The sequence below is a fragment of the Berghia stephanieae genome, chromosome 1 (genome assembly GCF_034508935.2).
Source record: "Berghia stephanieae isolate SIO BIC M18660-M18661 chromosome 1, UCSD_Bste_1.3, whole genome shotgun sequence".
Lineage (NCBI taxonomy): Eukaryota > Metazoa > Mollusca > Gastropoda > Nudibranchia > Aeolidiidae > Berghia > Berghia stephanieae.
This window is the reverse complement of record NC_088360.1, coordinates 122,641,872-122,663,628: the sequence shown is the minus strand read 5'-3', so window position 1 is coordinate 122,663,628 and position 21,757 is coordinate 122,641,872. Positions and strand designations below refer to the sequence as shown.

Below are 21,757 nucleotides of genomic sequence, written 5' to 3'. Positions count from 1 at the left end.
CAATTTCAAATCTCAGCTCTTGAATTTGAGCAAAAAACATTTATGTTGTATGTATTTCAAATCCCCAACACAAGTACACACACACAAATTTAACACAAACAGGCACACACAGGCGCACAATGGAGACCATAAACATATACTTGAAAATTAACTTGAGCATGCGTATAGTGCAATATCCACTAAACGTGCTCAAAGGTACCCAGCCAACAACAAATCGTAGGACGAGACATGACGCCTGAAAGACGATATTATTGCAATTTTATATTGGTCAGAGGCAACGTTGTTAACGGTATGTGCTCATTTTACACCTGAGCACAGCGAGAGAATGTGAGTAAATAGTCTTTTCCAAGGACCCGACTGTGCAACGCGTGTAGCGGGACTCAAACCTTCCTATTCAAAGGCGAGAGTCATACCACTAGACGACGTCGCCGGACAATACTAATTATAATTGCGCAAATTCTCCTTTGAATGAAATTACATGTTTTGATCATTTTATGGAAACCATTCTAATTAATTCGCGTGAGCCAAAAGTTTTCACAAAGCAATCACTCTGAGTTGACCCTTTATGAGACTTCAACCTAACGCATTGCTTTATTTTTAATGCCATTTTTCAATTCCATAATATATCCATATTACTATTAAATTTTGGAATATCCCATAACCTTTTTTTCATGTACTGTTCATAAGCTATATTCACTTTAAACAAACTTACAATTTATCAATTCGTTGTGAAATACAGTCTGATTGATATAATTTAGTCAGAACTAATCATATAATAGCTGTCTAAAAATGATAAAGTCAGACTTTGTAAAAAAATATTTAAACGGTCAAGAAATTGGTTAAGGATACATACTACCAAGTGTTTTTTTTTGTTGTTGTTTGTTTTGTTTTAAACAACAAATTAAGTAAAAACGATACAAACAAAACCACAAAAAAAACAACAACAAATACAAAAACGAACAAGATAAGAAACACGAAACAAATAAGAAAAGCCAAAACAAACAAACAAAAAAACAAACCCCTGAAAAAAAACAACCACAAAACAAAGAACAGCAAAAATAAAAATAAAAGACCCCCCCCCCCCCCCGAAAAAAACAGACAAAAAACTAGCAGCATAGTAAAAAACCCTCTCATGCTTCACTTTATACTAAATTCGAGTTTATCGATTCTAATTACAAAATTCTGTTTGCATAGTTGGATGGACAATTCTATCACATTGTTGAAAAATGGATGATTACAAATAAAACGTCCCATTCATAGATAGGTCGAGTTCATTTTATGATTTCAACCAGAATAACTGGAATTTAATCTACAGTCCGAAATTCCAGACATTCAATATTCACACAAAACAAACAACAATTCCTATTTCCTTCTATCCACGGATATTCCTCAGTTCTGAGCCGCCATAACGTTGTTTTTGAAAGGAGGGAGTGGGGTTATCACAACAAACTGTCCCAAACCGTACCACTGTTGTTGCAAAGTTGTGGTTGGTCAAAGCATTCAACAAAAGTAATAACGACAACAGCAGCAGCAGGATTACAATGTGAGTCATGCATTGGGGGAATCGCCAATGTTCTGGTTAAGGAGATTTTGGCAAACACCGGACAATACATAATCTAGTGGCCAATATTGGTAGTTGAAGGTTTACTCCAACAGACCACACCTTGGTGGTTTATTAATATTTTACAACGACTCCATGAGCCAATAAAACCATAGGGAGACGGCTACTGGCTACCTGATGACATTATATAACGGGTTTTCCCCTTTCATTCCATTTTCCGTCAACACGATTCAGAATGCGAGGAGGAAATGATTATAAAAATAGGCAATCTGTCATTACTTTCATTAATATTTCACCCATTTAGAGCTTATTTGAAATTTTTATATTGAGTCCGCGTCCTTTTAAAATCATATTCATTTACATATATTATTGCCTCTATGTCTCTTTCTGTTCCTTTTTTTTTTTTTTTCTAATCCATCCAGAACTGAACCAGCTAGTAGACTAGACATGCAGCTCTATTTGTTCTGTGAATACGGAAAGATTCTTGCAAGAGCCCCTTTGTCGATGCTTCGATACATATTATGAAACAAAACAAAAGAAAAGGAAAAGAAAGAAAAGAAAAACCCATCGTGGTAGGGGGTTTACTTAGAAGGTCCTCATGACCCGGCTAAATATGCCCATTCTCGTTTTGGTAGTGATAGATAGTGAATTTGCCTATAACACAGCGGGTCGCCATATTGTCCCCATGAGGCACTCTTTCACCTCTCTTTACGAGCACATTACGAGAATAACTGGTGACATCAGCCACTAAATGGATAAAATTGCCATTGTAAGACTGCATTGTAAGTCTACTGTCATATTATAGGGGGGAAAAAGTGACAAGTTTATTGAACAACTAACCAAGTCAACGAAATAAAAAAGAATGATTCCTTTCAGGTCAGCACAAAGACCAACTTCCAGTGAGTTAAGGCTCCGGGTATTCAGACTGTAAGTTCCAGACTTGTTGGCTCCTTGTGATTCTATACATCCGGAAACCTCCAAAATAAAATAATATTGAGACATCAAACAGTTAAAATGTTAAGGAAACTACCCTCATAGATAGAATGAAGTTGGCGTCGCTCGGGTTTTGTTATTGTTTTTTTGTCCTCCACGTTTATGAGTAATTCACACATAACTGTATTATCCGGACTATAAAAGATCATGGTTACACAGAGTTTTGTATGTTGGTCCGTTATACATCCGGGTGGCAATATATAGTATGCGATTGACTAAGAAGCTCACGGCATTGCTATCCGGAAGTATAACGGACCAACACACAAAACTCTGTGTAACCATGAACTTTTATCGTCTGGATAATACAGTTCAGTGAGAATTACTCGTAAACGTGGGTGGCAAAACAAAAACAAACAAAAAAAACAACAAAAAAAAACCCAAAACAACAACAACAACAACAAAAAAACAATAACAAAGACCCGAGTGACATCAACTTCATTCTATCTATAGTGAAACATTCACAAGAATCTGACTTTCTTTTCACACTATCTGTGGCCTTCGTATAAAAAAAAAATAAAAGAAAGAGATCTGAGAAATTGCAAGTTAACCGTCTCTCTCTCTCTCTCTCTCTCTCTCTCTCTCTCTCTCTCTCTCTCTCTCTCTCTCTCCCGTTAACTTTACCATTTCCACTTCCTACTTCACCCTTTCCACTCCTTTTCTCCCATGTTGTCTGAATCATCACTTCAGAACTAATCGCACCAAAACACTTCGGACAGATCAAGCACGTAAACAAATTGATACAATGCTGCGTGAGCAGTAGCGGATAAGGATCAAATGACGGAACAGAAGAAATCGAAAACAAAGACCAGACGTGCAAGAGTATCTGAAAGGACTGCAGATAGCCAACTATCAAACCAGCAAGTGAGAAGAAGATTTGTAGGAATATTTTTAATGGGGGAGGGGGAGGGGGGCGTCAGATAGAAAAGGACGTGAAACCGATAGGGTTAAAACATTTGAATTAAAAAAAAAAGTCGGAAAACAACCGAATAACGAAAGTCGACAGGGATTTAAGAACAAAGATTGGGGGGGAGGCCAGGTCATGTCTAGCAAACAGACGGACCGAATGTCCCGGGGACAGGAATACGGAGTTGTGTCCACTTGGGGGAAAGAAGAGAGAGGAAGATCGAATGGATGGGATGGTCGTAATGTAAACTCAACGACCACGTCATTGAGGAGGATGAGGACTGGAGTCAAATCTAGACGAATTCAAATAGATCTGTCTGTTGTTTGTTGTCTGGTGATGTATTCATTCTCTATAATAGTGTGTGTTGTGTGTCGCGGGGGTGGGGGGTCATTTTCATGATAAATTACTGATATTTGCTTTCCGTGTTGAGAAAAAAATTATAGGACAACATGCAATGCAACAAGATTGCTGTATTTATTGATGATATATCGGTATCTTATAATATTTTTGGATAATGTTTATCATAAAAACCACTTGGTAATGGCAATTTTGTTCATATAGATGGATGATATAGAAATGGCTATAAGGATAGGCAAGTCATACATATTGGCTTTCCTAATTAAATTGATGATGATGCTGATGATGGTGAAAAGTAATGATAAAAGCAAAATAAACGTGTCTAACAACAAACTCCTCATTCTCCTGATCCCCCTCAAAATCTCTCTCTCTCTCTCTCTCTCTCTCTCTCTCTCTCTCTCTCTCTCTCTCTCTCTCTCTCTCTCTCTCTCTCTCTCTCTCTCTTAATGACAGTAAAAAATAGTCGGCCATACAACTTTCGCTTTCATAGTCGTCTTCAGTCTACAGTCGTCTTTTCTTTAATTGTAATATATTATTTTTCCGAAACAATCTGGGTTTTTTTTATTGTTTTTTTTTTTTTAATTTTGAAAAAGAAAGAAAAAAAATCGAGCGAGACGATTCTATAGAAACAATAGATTAGCTGTAGGAAATGAAACAATCGAAAGAACAATTCCGGTCCACTGATGTGATGAAACCAGGAGATCATAATAGCGTATTGACATGACGGGATCCGTATCGCTATCAATACAACAGGACAGCCCATTGTGCGCCAAACATTGATGGCACCGTAATATATCGACCAAGAGGATTAAGAACACGGAAAGTGGATGGGAATAGGAAATAGGAGAAGACCTATAGATACACACAAAAAGCTGTTTAAAATCCCACGGCAGACACATTGATTAATTGGAAACTCCATTGTTAAACAACACTCAATCATAACTTCATATTGTGGAGAATTGATAAGCAAAAGAAAGGAATAAATAAGAATAAATAAACAAACAAAGGTGATAGCTAGAGAGTAAATAAATAATTTAATTAATTAATTAATTAAGAAAAATTGGCAAAAAGAATGAACAGAAGATGAATACCGTTTTTCTATCGTATATAGAGCGCGTTCAGTTGACTTGAAAGTATTTCATGTACTCCCTAGAGGGTAACATTTTTATTCAATACGAACACGTCTCCTAATAGGCCACCTTTTTGCACTAGAATTATTTTATAATCTGTCACTGCTTGTAGACAGACCTATTCCACATACATGTCTAAATGTGAAACAAAAAAAAAAAAACAAAACAAATCAACACAAAACAAAACAAAACAACAAAAACAAAACAAAATTTAAAAAAAACCCAAACAAACAATTTAAAAAATCACACAATAAACTAAAACAAAATTTTTTAAAAACAGCCATAAAGAAAAAACAACGACAAAACCCGTCCCGAAAAATTAACGAAAATAAAATGCATGACAACAAAAGAATGGAAGCTAAGAACTCTGCCGTTCCCAATCATCCGACCACCCCCCCCCCCCTCTCTTCCACACACACACACACACATGCGCGCTCACACACACACAGACACACACACACATGCACACACAGATCAACAACAACAAAAAAAAGAGAAAGAAAAAGAATTTTATTTTTAAAAAGAAAGAAAGAAAAAGAAAAAAGTAAAAGAAAAAAGAAAAAAGAGGAGTGGTCAATTAATCGCACGGCACTATTATCACAGACAATAATATTTTGATATCAGATTTATGAAAAATAAGGTGAAATGGAAAGAAAAACATCAGAAACGAAACAATATCGAAACCAAATACATATTCATAATCTACACGTAAAACCCGTCTCCAGACAGACGCGAAGAAAGACATGATAAATAAAAAAGGACAGGTTGTGATAAACAAAACGATGTCTCGAGTTTTATCACATATTTTATTCCTGGGATTTTTTGTAATCAAGATGTATAATTGGAAGTGGAAGGAATTTAGAGGAGATCCTCTTGTCTATTCTAATGATGCTCTGTGATATAATTATTGATAAAATTTAATGAAAAGGATTTCGCAAGAATTCAGGGAGAAGCAGAAAGAAAAGAAGCTCCAGGGAAGCATGATATTATGTCACATTGTTTTTCATTATTTTAAAATCTCCATTCGTAAAAAAATTTGTTTCGCTGGTTATGATAATCTAAAGAAAGATAGAAATATAATTAAATCATGGGGCAAAATATCTTTTTTTTAAAATCATCCTCATCATCTTCATTATTATTATTATTATTATTATTATTATTATTATTATTATTATATTATTATTATTATTATTATTATTATTATTATTATTAATATTATTATTATTATCATCATTATCATTATCATTATTATTATTATATATTATTATTATTATTATCATTATTATTATTTGTAGTAGTTAGTAGTAGTAGCAGTAGTAGTGGTAATAGTAGTAGTAGTAGTAGTAGTAGTAGTAGTAGTAGTAGTAGTAGTAGTAGTAGTAGTAGTAGTAGTAGTAGTAGTAGTAGTAGTAGTTGTTGTAGACGTCGTCGTAGTAATTAAAGTAGTAGTAGTAGTTCTAGTATTAGTAGAAATAGTAGTAGAAATAGATTAGTAGTAATAGTAATATTACTAATTGCGGTAGTAGCAGTATTATTATTATTATTATTATTATTATTATTATTATTATTATTATTATTATTATTATTAGTAGTAGTAGTAGTAGTAGTAGTAGTAGTAGTAGTAGTAGTAGTAGTAGTAGTAGTAGCAGCAGTAGTAGTAGTAGTAGTAGTAGTAGTAGTAGTAATAGTAGTATCATTTACATCATCAACATAATCATTGCACTCGTCGTCATCATTACAATCGTTGGCGAGATCAAGAGATGTTAAGGGTTGTGTTTGTTTGAATTATATTTCTGGATTCAAGACCATGACTGCTTTTATCCTTATTGTGCAAATGTAACTATGATGAGATGACACCAATGAAATGTCAATAGTATGTGCAATGTTGACGTGATTACGTGCGATGAGATCTGGTGACATAGTATAGATGATATGAATGATGAATGGATTTATAACCGTGCCTTTCGTCATGAGCGTGGTACACACATTTTACAAATACAAACACGTACTAAGATGTATGAGCTACAAGCACACCCACTCACACACACACACACACACACACACACACACACACACACACACACACCACACCCATACAGAGAGAGGGAGAGAGAGGAGAGAGAGAGAGATAGACAGATAGAGAGAGAAAGAGAGAGAGAGAGAGAGAGAGAGAGAGAGAGAGAGAGAGAGATAACTGGATAGAAAGATAGATAGAAAAACAGGGAGACAAATAGATACGAGTAGATAGACAGATAGATAAAAAAAGAGTTAGATTAATAGATAGACAGACACGGAATCATTATTATGGTAGATTCAGTACATTTTTAAATGAATAAATTAATGCACGAGGTAAACCCTCCACAGAACTGTATGAAAATCGATAAAAACTTATTACAAATCCCACGATATTCATTGGACAAATTAATAAAGTGTGATAATCACCGGGAAGCTGACAACAAAGGCCTTAAATATTTCCGATATTTAATTTCAATCTGAAGGTTCATACAAAAATAGGGAGGTCAAAGGTCAAATTATTGAAACAGTCGCAGGTTCAAAGAGGGACATAACCAATATGAAACAAAATGAGATACGGAGGCAGATAGAATCGTGAAATAATATCTTATTTAAGTTATTACATTTAAATATCACATTTAATTTCTAATACCTTATTACGATCTGCGAGCCGTAAATAAGGATCACATTTAAAAGAAAATCCATAAGGAAGTAACAACTGACCCCTGGCCTCCATAACTGTAATTAATAAATCAACACGCGCTCAGACTTACTGGGCAGAAAATTTCAGACACAAAGGTAAGAAGGGGGGGGGGGGGGGGGGGGGGGGAGGAGATTATTTTTTGCCTGTGATCACAGTCTCCCGCCATAAGGCAGAGAATGAAAATACTCGTAGGTCGGACACACTATTTGAAGAAAGAAAATTGCGATAATATGAACTTTGGAGTGGAACAACAAACTGAGATATTCCTTCAACAATACGCCACGACACAGCAAACAGTGAGCAGCATGAAGATAATCAATATAAAATTCTTGAATTACTGGGGTTGAAATGTCGGAACGAGTTCCCAATGCGCTGCGTGATCTGGGAGAGTGTATTGAGAATGAGTTCTAGATTTCAAATGCACGAGTACAAGAATGGTACTACTATACACCTCCAATGAACTCATTTATACTGTTTCTTATCAAAATGGTTTTTTAAAAATGAATAAAAATGTTTTATATGGATGGCTTTCGAATTTAACGATTTGAGCTTGAGAATTCATATTGTGATCAGGATATCGTTACTCGTCGAGATCTATTTTAAGTAAGGATAATACGGACACCTCGTGATCATTTTTGCTATTTTGCTGTAGTTAAATTGGGTTTTTCCCCCAAAAAAATTCGAAAGGGTATAATAAAATTAAAACCATGTATTGTGGGGGAAGGGAGGGGGGGGGGCGGAGAATAAAAACGTCTTAGATTCAAGATTTAACAAATTTTACTTTCTTTTTATTTATTTTTTTTATTTGTTTTTGAAAAATTGAGGGTCATTATCTTTGAAATTTGATGCAAACGTTTTCAGGCTGAAATGAGAGAAAAAGGCGTATTGTACGGCAGTGTATCTTCTTTCAATCATTCACTGTCATGCTCTCAATTCTGTATGGACAGGGCGACAACATGCGTTGTATTTACCATAGAATTTTAAAATTCGGGATTCAATGAAAACAAAAACTCAGTTTCCAATTTGACCCTGGCTGGAAATAATATAATTTGTTGACATTGGGAAATATTGTTAGCAAATAAAGCTTGATTAGAAACCCGGACCGGTCGTTTAAAACACGAATAGCCTTCATACCCGGGGGGTTATTGATTCATCACCTGCTGTTAGTTGTACACAAAGGTTCTCATTTTACAAACTATACAGAAATACCAAATTAATACCGTACTCGGAAAAAAACAACAACACATTTTCAAAAAAGTTTTGGCCATAAAACTCGTCCTTCAAATATCGATTAATTAAAATGACCCACATCTTTCTTTAAAAAAAAAAAAAAAAAAAAAAAAGACATCAAAAAGTCTCAGTTTGGAGAAGTATTTTATAAAGATGAGTCTAATTTTTATCGATACATATTTGAACGACGCGTTTTCTGGCCAAAATTTTAAAAACGTGATTTGTAAGAGTACGACAGAATACACACTGTGTCTCGCCGTTCAAATTGCCACGCTTTATGACCAATACCTACTATCAAATTACAACCACAGCACAGTGAGCCATAGGCTTCAAAATCTCATAAGTGCAAAGTTCCTTATTTAACATGAAATAATACGATTAACAAAGAGTAATTCAAGATGAACCAATGATATGTAATAAAATATTCTCCCGCAAATTTAGATTTTTAAAAGAAAATCAAATCAAATCAGGTAATCTCGAAAATTATACCAACTGTGTCAAAATACAACGTAAAATTATGAATTTCAATCTGTTTCATTCCTTTCATATTTCACCAAATACAAACATTGTCAGTTGCTGCTTTTCAAGCGAATCCGTCATCGGTTAGTGACAATAATAATATACACACAAACTACAACTTGCCTAAGGTAACCACCACCACTCGGCGTTAAGTATGCAAATGAACTGACAGCCACAATAATAACGCACCTGTTGCACCGTTTGTTGTTGGTTTGATGTGCAGCGGTGTTATTGATTTGAATGGGGGGCTGGCGAGCTACTGTGTTGAAATAAGTTAAAATTCTATTGAATGATGATGACGAGAGGACTGATATCAAAAACACTAGCTGTTGTCGTGGTAGTATGATCGGATCAATAAGTTATTTGTCGCTTGGACAAGATGACGCCTGCATGATTAACTCTTAAGAAACAAACCCCCACGTGCGGGTTAATACTAATTTCCGTCCCTGTTCTTTTTACATTGTAATCTTTATTAGAGTCGCATGAACGCATGCCAATTAGATAACATGTTATTCATATAGCGCTAGTTCAAATCAATACTTTTTGTGGCCTATGGTAATTCTTTTTTCTTTTTCTTTTGAAATTCGACAAAGACAAGAAGTTTAGTGTAAAGATAGCACTGGGTTTAATTATACTTCCAAATTGAAAGCCATCTATATTGAACTAAATTGACATTATCAATGATCGAGATAATTATTAATAATGAATAACATGAGAATGAGCGCAAAATGTGTGTAAACGAGATACCACTTTCCCATCGTCCCTCTAAAACAAGGCTTTTACCCACCATCTTTAACAAAACTGAATTTATTTCGCATCACACATTCTCCCATTGTTACCTGGTTATAACTTATAAAATTAAATACCTTTATATTTTCACAAAGAAAATAGTTCAAATTGATTTTGGCAGTACCTACTGAACAATTGAAATAATATCATTATTTTTTCAAAATTAGGTCAAACATTTTGTATGGGGAAAATAAATTAAACACGAGCAAGGGGTGGGGACAATTAAGAATCATTAGAAATTCTATAAGTATAAAAATAACAACTGACATATCACTAATACACATATAAACAGTAACATGGGGTTGTATTATTATTAGTCGTCATTAACCTCCCTTTAATAATACCTTTTGCTTTTGTTTCCGTTCTTTCTTGCTCACATTTGTTACAGAACAGAACAATTCAACCCCCGCACATAAACACACTTCACAATTAGCTACATAGCAGGACAAGATTGGCTAATGTTATGACCACCTAAATAATCGGTTAAATTGTAGCTCGCTAGGAAAATACTAATCCCTATTAATATTGATGCATTATATTATATATTATGAGTCAAGTCAATAATATACGACTCTTTTTTCACCCAATACTGTATGTTGCACATACAAATCATGTACAAGAAGATATTACTTATTAACATATCAAAAGAAAATAAATTTAGAAAATACACCAAAGAAAAAAAACAAAAAAAAAACAAGAAAAACAACAAACGAACAAAGAAAAAAAAAAAAAAAAAAAAAAAAAAACAACAACAAAAAACAAACTAACAAAACACTCAAAGTTGACATTTTAAAACGCTTCGGAGATTTAAAAATGCGGCGCATCCCTTTACTAGGGGCTTTGTAACAGTCGGTAGAAATCCGCATACAGTGGTAATTTCTTTTGACCTCTTTTTCAAACTTTTACTCTCCAGAGCCATATCAAAAAGAATAGCTAGCAATTAAATGTTATTGATATTGTTTGTTTCTTGCTACAGATTCCACCTGATAACTCAAAAGAAACGAATCGAAGAACTCCACCCATTTTAAAGCCAAAAACTACATAAATCTGAGAATCACTACAAAAATCCCAAGTGCTTCAATCGGAGATTCGTGAACTCGAGATGTGTCTATAAACCATGGGGTAATTCTAATAATATTGCACATACCGTATCCTAAATCACACTTTTGTTAGCACATGAGAGGACAGAAACAATACTACTGTTTATATATCGTACTGTTGTGTTCATGCCAGCTATGAATCTGGATCTAGACCTAGATGCTTTCAGAACATATTATCGATTTCCGGAAATTTGTCCCTATTTTTAGTTTTGTTTCTCTTTTTAAAATGTTTGGTTTCTTTCTAAAATTCTTTATCAGTTATTTCGCGAAGTCCCAGGTTTGAGAGGGTTTTTATTTATTTTTTTTTTTTGCCAAAATGAGGGTCATTTTAAACGGTCGATATTTGGAGGACGAGTTTTCGGGCAAAATGTTTAAAATATGGGTTTTTCCAGAGAATAAGTTGAGATCGTAGTTGTGCATCAAAATTTGATGCTGAGTTGAAAACGTTTCGTTTGTGTATAGAATACCTCCATAAACGACAAAATACACCAGCTTTGTTTTACTTGTTTGTTTGATTTTGTCTAATTTTATTTATCTGCGTATAACGTGTGTGTGTGTGTGTGTGTGTGTGTGTGTGTGTGTGTGTGTGTGTGTGAGTGATGAAATGACGTAGGTTTGATGCCAATACACTATCTAACCTTTCAATTCTTTTTACTACTTGTAATTGATGATGGGTTCCAGCAAATGGATCGTTCCCCCACCATTAGTTAATACTACTTGCATGGCAGTTTCGCGTGCGTTTTATACATTCAAAGTATTTTCCAATGTTGTTAATTTGATATAATTGAGACGCATCGACATTTCAATGGGATGTGGAATATACTAAAACAACAGGCACCGAGCGATTTCAAGATTTCGTTTTTTAAATTTCTCATCTCCATACAAAGTATGGTCGATTGTTTAAAAATGTTTCAGAAATAATTAGTTTGGGAGGGGGGGGGGGGTGCGGCGAAAGAAAAATGATTGATTAAGATCTGATGATGACGATGTAAATGGCGATTATGTTATTGTAATCGTAATCATAAAACAAACGTTTACTTTTCCCCCCATTTCGAGTTGTGCTCAGTATTTACCCAGTTTATGAAACACACCATGTAAGAAGCACGAGATTCACCATGGAAGCCCGAGGCAATTAGAGAGTAATGAATGAAAAATCTATAGATGCTATGATGATTTGTACATTGTGCACTAAGGCATTCAGGCAGAATATGCTCATTCAAGTTATAATGATGATAAAACAATTCAATAATAATAATAATAATAATAATAATAATAATAATAATAATAATAATAATAATAATAATAATTAATTAATTAATAATAATAATAATACCAATAATAATAATAATAATAATAATAATAATAATAATAATAATAATAATAATAATAATAATAATAATAATAATAATAATAATAATATATTAAATCTATCAAAAAGAAGAAAAAAACAAAACAAAAGCATAATACTAAAACATTTTTATTTGAAATGGAAAAATAAAAATCCACTCCTCAATTTTACAATACAGATAGAAATCTCGTGTGCTTTTGGTGGCAATCATTAACATCTATGGATGTTGCTTGTGGCAATCAACGAACGATCAGCTGGTCTGTTTTGTGTTTCGTGTAAGAAAAATGTCATAACACGACAACCAAGCACTTCAGTCATTTATAATGCATTTCAAGGCAAAGCGCCACGAATCTTCTAACAGTCTATGTATTATAAATATCTCGAGCCATCATGTGCGTTCACATAAGCATATACAAACTAAGAAAAGAACATTACATTTTAAAAAAAAAAGTGATTCTTATAGGATAGGTAATCAACGAAAGCAATGTCAAAAGAAAAAAGCAAAAACAAAAACAAAACTAATGAAGGTTCATCCAATTTTCTTTCATCCAGATTTTACATCCATCAACGAAAAGATTTCCCTTCTTCCTTTATTTACAGAACACATCAAACAATCCGGAATCGGGGTAAGTGCTTGCCCCTATCGCCAGTTTAAGTAAGATTCATTATCTTTTCGATTAGCTACTTTACAGATAGTTAGAATCAGTTTTGTTGATACTTAATTATCTAAGTCCAAGAAGTGGCGATTTACGCTTGTGGATTACTACTCTTACAACCACACCAAGGAAAAAACTCGTTATACACAAACTTGTTTAGAACTGATCAAAATTAGCTGTCAAAGATACCAGAATGATTCTGGGAATATTTATGAAATATAAAATACTTATTGTAAAGTTCACTCTACGCTCTTACGCGTGACAAAAAAAAAAAAAAAAAAAAAAGGAGAGGTTTGTGGGTAAGTGGGGGGGGGGGGGGGGGGGGGGCGGCACAGAAGGATCCTACTAGAATTGTAAGTGCCAATTGGAGTAATTTGTCTAAAATAAAATAAAGTGTTGTTTAAAAAAAAGAATATCAACATGATAAAATGAGGAGTCTAATAACTTTTGAAAAAAATAAATAAATGGGACCCAATTCCATTAAAATATTATCCACTTTCATACTCGTCAGGTATGACAGGTAAATAAAGATCATACACCTCACAGTCGCCGAGGGGGGGGGGGGGGTTCATTATGTGCTGTTAAAGAGTTTCCAAAAAACAAATTTGAATAAACGTCCTTCTATTCAGGTACATCATAACTGGACTAGCTCATCTGGAATACCCGATCCATCGGTGACAGACTAAAGTCAAACAGCTGATTAGTTGGGTTCGTAAAACTTTTTATTCTTATGTTTGATTCTCTAATTGTTTTTGTTTCGTATATGGACAAGATGCCCAATCCCTGAGTTTTCAAATGCGAGATACAAATTTTGTTTAAAATATGAGTACCTAACAACAACGATGATGATGACGATGATAATAAAAATAACAATAATAATAGTAAGAAGAAGAAAAAGAAACCAGGTACTCATTCACACCTGAGTCAAGTGGGATTATAAGTTGGAAATGCCTTGCCGACCATTTTCACCCTCATACCCATTCTATATCACAAAGTTAAGAAAACATTTTGAAAAGATAAAAAATAAGCTTTATGTCATGTGACCATATCATACTACCATAATCATATCTAAATTAATCAATGTTTATCAATGACTTGTCAGATTAAATCAAATTCAAGGTTTAACACATTCTTAAACAACTACACACCTTTGGTATTCAACTAGAACAGATGTTTCAATACTAGACAAACGTGTGGCTTATCGTACAATTAGCCAGGTCAGCATTACCTACACAAGACTACAGTTATCATATAGCACAGCCGCATTGAGCCCCTCATAAAATAATAAACATCAATAGATTACACACATGCCAGAACACACACGGTGACACAAGGGTCTTCATACACACAATAAATAAATCCCTCTTAACTTCTTTCCCCCAATCTCCTGCACAGCACGACATTTTAAAACGTTATCCCTTTGCAAATCAAACCCGCCCGACGACGCCGTAGAATTGAAAGGGACATAGAAATTACAATCAAAAGCTTACCTGTGTATGCATACAGAAGCACTGAGCTGTGACCTGGCAGGTAAACTTAACTGGTCGTTTCGGGGTGTCAACAATCCAACACGTCAAGGAATTTCGTGAGATTTATCAATATTTTAAGTCCAACTGACTTTGCAAACAATTGGAAAATGAATTCAAATAACCACAAAAATTCCACAACACAGATACAATGAGTTTTGATAATCAAAATTCAATGGTTACTATGAAACTAGTTTGAAGAGTTCCCACATTCATTGAATCACACCACTTGAATGAAATGAAATTTAAATTGGTACACAAAAACCAATGTTCCAACAATTGAGAAAATACACAGTTATTGGACTTTAAAGTCTTAATAACACCAATATCAATTATAATTAAAATAAATCCGAAATTGATCAGAATGTTAAAATCTAGCAACTAACAGACAGTCCAACTTTTGAGCTCGCACATGCAGCGAATGAGAAATGAGAGGTTATCAACCGAACCGCCCCACACTGACTGCAATGTTTTCCGCTCAATGTGACAGGGCGACAAGATTTCCCTCATATGCCTCTCAATACCTTCACAACGCAAGCGGCGTCCCGACACCGCTATCTGCTGTAAATTCGACTGAAGATGTTTTCAGCTTTCATGGTGTTGAGGAAGGTGTATGAGCGCTCTATTTATTCGTATCTGAGCTATGACTGTATTATGATCATTGAGCAACTCAAGAAGCGACTTCCTCCTCCTCCTCCTCCTCCTCCTCCTCCTCATCATCACCAGGCTATGTGGTCTTGGGGGATGACACTCGCTTTCGGATCGGAAGGTCCTGGGTTCGAGCCTCGCTCGGCGCATTGTTGAGTCCTTGGAAAAGCACATTCTCTCATCGTACTCAGGTGTAAAATGAGTACCTGGCCGTTAACATCGTCGTCCTTGTCCGAAAAATTGTAATATCGCCTAACAGGCGGCATGTCCCGCCCTACATGTCAAATGTTACTGTTGACCAGGGACCCCTTGTAAAGCGCATTGACCATATTTAGTGGATATTGCGCTATATATATTTTAAATAGCTCAAAGCTCATCATCATCGTCGTCGTCGTCATATTCATCATCATCATCATCATCATCATCATCATCATAATCATCATCATCAACACAACAACAGCATCGTCTTGAATATGATCATCAAAACAGACATAGCAATAGCCTCTCTGCCTTTCATGGAACTTGACAAATCATTTGTTTCAATCCTGTGTCGATCTATATTTGTTTTTTGTTTTTGTTTTCTAATTTAATTTTCTGATTCCTCTGTTCACTTAGCAGTGGTTCTGTAGCTGGGTTTCTTAGATTTGGAGAAAAGTATTTTGCTTGTATCAAAATGGTAACAAGCAATTGTCATTGCTCATTTTAATGCAATAAAATTTTGGGAAAAGTCCGGCTCTCTAGGTGGTCCAGTGGCTCTAAAAGATGACTTAAAAATGATTTCACAAGTTAGAGGTTCGTGTTTATCCATCGTTGTCATGTTATATTACGAAATAAAAATTTTCTGAGCAAAATTAAAAATAAAAGTGGCGTTTATTACTCTCTCTCTCTCTCTCTCTCTCTCTCTCTCACTCTCTCTCTCTCTCTATCTATCTATCTCTCTCTCTCTTTCTTTCTTTCTTCCTTCCTCTCTTCCTTTCTTCCTTTTACATGTAAGTTATGTGCTTTGTATCAATCAATTTTTCATAATAATTTAGTAGTAACTCCACGTCTGGTAAATGGATGAGTGAAAACCAATTCGTTGCTTCTACACTCACATAAATATAATATTATAATATAATATTCCCCAGATCATTAAATGAGTCGTGAAGTGAATTGACCGATGTGGGTTTTAAAAAAAAAATAAAATTTTTATCTAGAACAGAATAGATATCGCTGGGTTCCTCTTTTTTTATCCAGGTAGTAATTTGTAATGCGCCATTCCGCTTGACGATTCCATTACTATTATTATTATTATTATTATTATTATTATTATTATTATTATTATTATTATTATTATTATTATTATTATTATTATTATTATTATTATTATTATTATTATTATTATTTTATCATCATCATCATCATCATCATCACCATCATCATCATCATCATCATCATCATCATCATCATCATCATCATCATCATCATCACCATCATCACATTCATAATCATCATCATCATCATCACCATCATCATCATCATCATTATCAACATCATCATCATAATCAGAATTCTTGTCATAATTATCATCATTAGTATTATTATCATCATCACCATAACTATCATTAACAGACATCCAATCACGTACTCCGTTGTGATTAGAATAGAATATTGTTAATAATTTTCAAAATGCTCTATCATTGTTCTAAATCCAGTGTCAATAATATTAGAATAATCAAATATTATTCCGATAACGGCCTGTCTCCAAGCTCCCAGGTCTTAGGAAGAATAGGACTTTTGTTGACGATCATAGACTAACATTATGATGACAGCCATTAGCATCAGTTACAGATACTGAGAATGAATTCCAGATTTCATTATTAAATGTGAGAATAAGACTCAGAGAAGCGAGGTTAAAATACCGACGTCCATGCGGCAGAATTTTGCTCAACTGCAAGGTTTCATTGGCTTATTGCTCACGAATGTTGCTTCCGGCGCCATGCTTCCAACCCAATGGGACAGTGTCCCCTATTTCTGACAAAAAACAGCTTCAGGCTTTCGTTTGCTGATGGACGGCAAAGAATATTATTGAGCTTTTATATAGCGCAATATCCACTTAACGTGCTCAAAGCGCTTTACAAGGGGTCCCTGGTCAACAGCAACATTTAACATGTAGGACGAGACTTGACGCCTGTTAGGCGATATTACAATTTTTCGGACAAAGACAACGCTGTTAACGGCCAGGTACTCATTTTACACCTGAGTACGGTGAGAGAATGTGAGTAAAGAGTCTTTTCCAAGGACTCAACTATGCGTCGAGCGAGGCTCGAATCCAGGACCTTCCGATCCGAAAGCGAGTGTCATACCACTAGACCACATAGCCGCACATGTCGTGACGGTGATCGTACATCGTTTGTAAAATGAGTGAAAGGGGTCTGGATCTGTGTCCGTGGGTCCGTTATGATATGGACCGAGAATATAATAGCTAATCATCATACAGAGCTTGTAATTGAGGGCTCCATAACAGCACACGCCTACGAAGACTTAATCCCGTTATCAAACACGTTATCATTGGTATCACATTGTTTTACTGAGTTACCAATGAAAGTGACAGGTCTTATTGAATTAATTTGGTGAGAATGTTCAAAGTATATTCTTTTCCATTAACATTTTCAAATGAATTAAATTTGAACCGAGAACCAAAAAGCAAAGAGCGAAAAAAAAACAAACCAACAACACAAAGACAGTAAGAACATACGCGTTCTTCAACTTTGTGCATTTACGCTTACTTATGCACTCCCCGAAATCTTTGATTTTTTAAAACCCTCACCTCATTTAGGTAAATATTTTTGTATCTTAATCAAATTTGTGTATCCTACCTGGAATTTTTTACCTTTCCAATGGTGTATGAATTATGTCAATGTGACCAACAGTTATTAAGATATTGGCAGTTAATCACTGGTTAGTTTAAATTGACGCTCAGTATATTTTACTTAAATGCATAATATCACTCTGATCTTTGTTAAATGTTTTTAGACTACCCTACCAGTTGGGTGGTTGTCTCTCCTAAACATTCATTATACGATTAAGGTTTCAAATAGTTTTTTGATTTTCTATTGATTCCACGGGCACTAATTAGTTAGTATACCGTAAATAAATGGATAATGTCGAATCTTTCCCAGCATGTTTTTGGCAGATGACAAGAGCTTGCAATTTAACTAGAGGATTGATTTTTTAAAAATATATTCTCTCATAATATAGGTATTATAACATCATCCATGTAGAAAAGAATTTATGAATAATATAACTGTAACTGCACATCGAGATGAGTTGCTAGGCAGCAGGGTAATAACCTTGAGCTCATAGGGCGAGAGAGGTCCGAGATTAGTTTATAACAGCACAAGTGGCCCGGCTATCGGTTGTTATGGGGGCTTTTACAATATTGAGATGGTCAACATCGCTCATTTCTCTCTTTGCTCTAGCCAAACAAAAAGTATGGCTTGTGTAATGGACTTTGCAGACACTCAAATGTTGTACCAGGGACCATGCCGACGACAGAATGTCAGCTAATTATAATGAATTCGATCCTGATCCTCAGATATTCCTGCAATGTTTGGTAACCAAGGTGACCATGAAGATCAACCTAATATTATGTAATTTTGTAATGTTTGTTTTGGATGTTTAATGTATTTTGTGGTCCAAATTGTTATTGGTTGCCAACATTACGCATGCGCTCTTTGAAGAAGCCAAAATATTAATATACATACAGAATAAAGAGAGCTGAGCACAGATGACAAGGAAAAATCAAATGAGAATATATTTTTAAATGGGAAGGTGTAATATTGTAGTGGAAAGAGTTTTGTGACGGGCAATTGGTTTTCATTCTCAAGCTAAGCAAATGTATCGACGATGTAAATTGGAAAAGAAAAAAAAAAAAATAGCAAATATTGTTTCATGTAATCTCTTACTCATTTTGTAAGTCTAGATATATGCTGTATAAATAACGCAACTTAACAGCACATGACGATATTGCTTTGCATCAAGAACACATAATATTATTTAAAAATTTTTTTTTTTTTTTATATCTCCTGTGCATTTATGTCAAAATCAGTAAGAGGTTAGAGAATAATGTCGGTATCGTGACTGATCACTTCTTAGGTCAGGCCTTGAAATAATATGACATGCTGTATATCAGGGAATAAACGTGAATTGCACCAGTAGCTCAGCGACATGGTGCCTCATCTTTACAAATAACAAGCGACGTTGAATCTGGTTTGTGATAAAATAGATGACAATGATATTCAATTTTTGGTAAGCATAATACACATACTATTCTACTTGATTCATGGGCGTTTACATTTCTAGCTATAGAAGGAACGAAATTAACGTTACTCAGCTCTTTGTTATTATTTTTTAGACCGTATGCGAGACCGCATGTAAGGATTAGTAATCAATAAAACTTATCAATCAGACTATAAGCGTTAAAGGTTAAACGCAGTTTTGTGTGTTGGTATGTTTAATCTGGTTGGTGGATGTTGTGAGTATTTTACCTAATGGCATAGCACCAATATGCATTTTAACATGCAAATTTGGACTATTACTTACTTAGATCACAGACAAGCCTCCTATCATCACCGTCACGAGCAAGGTTCTCCAACTGCTACAGCCAGAATCTTCTGGGTGTCTGCCCTCCAGGTATCTCCGTCAGGTGAAACGTGGTCTTCCTTTATTTTTTCGTTACCCCGAGGGGTCCATGCGTGGCCTCGTGTGTGACGAAGGCGGTGGTCCAGAGGTGTATGTCGTTGGCTTTTGAAGGGAGTGTCCAATCCACTTCCAAAGACGACCGAGAATTTCTTCTTCTTTTTCTTTTTCCTTGGCTGCTGTAGGAGAGTTGCCCGTTATTCAATGCTGATGGTGTCCGGCCGACGTGCACTTATTTGCAGGTCTAATAACCCAATTCCATATGGGCTCATTGTTGTTATGGAAATCTAAAAACAAAAAAACAAAACAAAAAACAAAACCAAAAAAAAAAAAAAAAAAAAAAACAAAAAAAAAAAAACAACAACAACAACAAAAAAATGACGCAAAATATTGTCCAGTACAACAATGTTAAACTAGGCCCATAAGCGGAGTCGGAAGTCAGACCTGCATATATGTGCATGTCGTGACGGGCCAAAGGATCTTAAATGATTTTCCAATACAGCAGCTGTTTACTAAGTACTGGAGCTTAATAATTGTTACTGTCCCTAGGTCTCTGCTCCATAAAGAAGGACTGATTTTTGTTACAAATGTGAACTACATTGTATGTAAAGCGATGGCCTGTTAAAGCACGAATCACGTTAAAGAGCGCAGAATACGAGGAAACGGTGCAAATGCGAAATATTAATGTACATATTTAACACTAATATGCATATGTTATGTCAATTAAAGACCTTTAATTCGTCTCATGTATTGATTTAGGAAGGCAATGTGCCGGTTGCTGTTGGCATTCCTATTAAATTCCATTCACACTTGTTTTTGTGTTTTGGCTGTGGAAATGGTTATAAGCCCGAAACAATCATTTCTGTCAATTTGTCTTTAATCAAAGCTGTAATATTCATAATTGTTCAACCCTTTTTACAGTCCCCAATCCAAGGCGGTGTAGTGTTTGCTTTAAGAATATTCAATGCAGATTTTAGTGGTTGCCATGGAAACCATACAATGGCTGAAGGATGGTGGAGCTATGCGAATTTATGATGATAATGATGACGACGATTGTGGTAATGATTATGATGACACTATTGATAATTGTGATGGCAATGATAATGATGATGACGATAACAAAAATGATGCTGATATTGCTGCTGCTGCTGCTGATGGTGTTGTTGTTGTTGTTGATAATGATGATAATGATGATGATGATGATGATGATGATGATGATAACAGGTGGTGAAAGTGGTGCAGATGGTGGCGGTTGCGGTAGAGACAAACGCTACTACTTCAGCCTTCACCACTACCACCATCACCACTGCTATCACAACTACTACCTTTGTGAGGCTATGTGGTCTAGTGGTATGACACTCGCTTTCGGGTCGGAAGGTGCTGGGTTCGAGTCCTGAACGACGCTTAGTTGAGTCTTTGGAGAAAGGCTCTTTGCTCACATTCTCTCACCTTAAGCTGTAATATGGCCTTTCAATCGTCTCGCCTACATGTTAAGTGTTGCTGTTCTAAAGCATGTTTAACAGCTGTTGCTCTATAGAAAGCTCAAGTTTTTGTTGTTACTACTACTACTACTACTACTACTACTACTACTACTACTACT

General features: G+C 35.1%; 1 protein-coding gene across 15 annotated transcripts in view; it reads right to left on the bottom strand.

The window, feature by feature from the left end:
* The window catches only part of LOC144962955 (adhesion G protein-coupled receptor L1-like), a 260,806-nt gene extending 245,484 nt beyond the window's left edge, over positions 1–15,322 (bottom strand). For 10 of the 15 annotated variants that reach the window (XM_078896416.1, XM_078896427.1, XM_078896408.1 and 7 more), the window contains exon 1: positions 14,794–15,322. The gene's annotated coding sequence lies outside the window, so the exon portion shown is untranslated. Of the gene's footprint in view, positions 1–14,451; positions 14,526–14,793 lie in introns of those variants that run through there. The other 5 variants (XM_078896417.1, XM_078896409.1, XM_078896423.1 and 2 more) reach the window with 2 other exon arrangements.
* Between the last annotated feature and the right edge of the window lie 6,435 nt (positions 15,323–21,757).